Raw genomic sequence first — 2,478 nt, 5'->3', positions numbered from 1 at the left:
ACCAAGGTGTGAAGGATTAGGATTCTGGGCTCTCAGTAATTAGCAGTATACAACCTGTTTTTATTGGAATGACAGAAGGAGATGGAAGCTCCTTACATGTGGGAGGAAATGGGATGGCAGGGTACATAGTTAACTGCTTATTTTTGAAAGGGCTTGTTATTGTGGTGTTGTCATTCCTACTATTAAAGCGAGTTCCTTCCCTGTCAGTTTCAGAACACACTTCCTGCTCCGTGAAGAGAGAGCTATCTTCATGAACCATAAAATAAACTGAGAGTTGTACAAAAGAAAAAAAAAATCACTTGAATCAAGAGGTAAAATGATTCAACAATTTTATACGGTCCTGTGGTGAAGGATGTTCCTCATCAACATCTCCAATGTATTTGGCATTAGGCACAAGCAAGGCTGGATTCCCACACAGTAGATTAACATAATTCTGACAGGGATGAGGAAGGGCTCTTCTCTGGGGACAGGGCCTGGACAGGGGTCTCTGAGCAAGTCCAGCCCAAGGACACAGTACTATAAGAAGAAGAAGAAAGATAGTAAATGACAGTAAGTGAAGGTCTGAAGCAAAGATGTCCTACCTTTTGTTTTAGTTTCAGTAGGCTCTTGAGCAGAAGGGAGAGATAGGGGAAAAAATATATCCGTTGTATGGATGTTTTCCAATTTATTTTTTGCTATTATTATTCTGTTTTTTTCATTTGTGTGCTGATTTGGGGTTGGTTGATATTTTAAATGAAGCCAGTCACTCTCTTTCCTCACAGATTGAATGCCAGTTGAACCACTTTAAGCTTCTAAATGGAAAATTTTGATTCTCTTGCAGTTATCCACACAAGTATGATTTTTCTTTCTTTTGCAAGTTCCAGGGTCTCTGCCTCTCTGTTACATGCACTCCAGGGACAGATGGCAGAGGAAGACACCACCTGTCTGACAAAAGACACTACCTGGTTGGTGCCCTGAATGTCATGCTGAGAAGCAGTAGCTGTCACTGAGGAAGTATCAATTGTTATATAATTGTACAGTCAAGCACTTTGTCCTATTCAGTTTTGTTGATAGTTACGTACTCCCTCATATTTTTAAACTTGATGTATATGTTTCGGCAAACTGTGAACTCCTAGAGAACAGAGATGCGACATGCTTGTTTTATGGTCTCCAAATGACAAGGAACATAAGAGAATTGAACAGATATTTGATAAATTATATTTAACAGCAGACTAGAATTTTCATGACAGCAGAGCTTTTACTCTTTGCCCCTTTTACTCCACCATTGTATCTCTAATGCTTGACACAATTCCTGACGTATAAAGTGCTTCATAAATATTTGTTTAATGGACAAATAAATGAATTTTCTAAAATCGTGAATTGGGTTGTCAGCTGAGAGTAAGGTTGCAGTGAAGGACAAGAAGGTGGAAAGTAGAAAAAGCTTCCTGCTCTTGGATGTTATGTCCCACTAATGGTCACACGAAGACCATCTTTTTGACATTGGTTTTCTCTACCTTATTGATCAATGGTTAAACATAAGGGCAGATTCAGAGAACTCTGGCTGGGATCTAGTTACACTTTAAAATCTTTAGGGCCATGGGACGTCTGGGAGACTCAGATGATTAAGTGTCTGCCTTCAGTTCAAGTCATGATCCCAGGGTTCTGGGATTGAGCCCCAAATCCAGCTCCCTGCTCAATGGGGAGTCTGTTTTCCACTCTGCCTCTCTCCCCTGCTCATGCTCTTTCTCTCTCTCAAATGAATAAATAAAATCTTTAAAGAAATTAAAATAAAATAAATAAAATAAAATAATAAAATAAAATAAAATAAATGAAATGTTCAGGGCCAGGATACCAGTCTCTACCCCATTCCCACCTCCCAATTCCCTCATTGGAGGATGGACTTGGGCCGAGTGCCTCACTTGGTTTTGGTTAGCTGGACCAGCCGATATTTTCTGGTCAAGTAATATTATCCTTTATAAAAGTCATAGCATATGGCTTTCATTATTTTACACTTTAAATTCAGAGGACAAACCCCCCCCAACCCAAAAAAAACCCTTTGTCTGTAACATTTTTTACAAGTCTAGCTATAGCTCCTGACTACCTGAGCACCTAGATTCATGCACAAGGCTCACGGTTTCATCCACAATTCATTAGTTCAATTTCTGCACATGATTCCTTCTATCCTCTTCACACACACTAGATTAGAATTAATGCTGTGCTTTAGTCATATTTCTGTATTCTGCTTGGCACATGGCATGTGTTCATTAGCATTTGTTAAGTGAATGAATGAATGAAAGATCTGGCATCTTCTTTTACTACTAACACATTTTCTTTTTCCCATTGAGAGGAGCTGCTGTTTTTCAGAATACACCCATTTCTTCTCTGATTCATGTTCATGTTCTCTATTTTAAGACCTCATGCTGGGAAATCCCAATTTCCTATGTCACAAGGTTGATATGACTACTCAAAAGCTTCTTAACCTTGGTTTGTTACAGCAAG

The sequence above is a fragment of the Lutra lutra genome, chromosome 2, assembly GCF_902655055.1.
Source record: "Lutra lutra chromosome 2, mLutLut1.2, whole genome shotgun sequence".
In the NCBI taxonomy this organism is placed as follows: domain Eukaryota; kingdom Metazoa; phylum Chordata; class Mammalia; order Carnivora; family Mustelidae; genus Lutra; species Lutra lutra.
Note: the sequence above shows the minus strand (reverse complement) of the source record.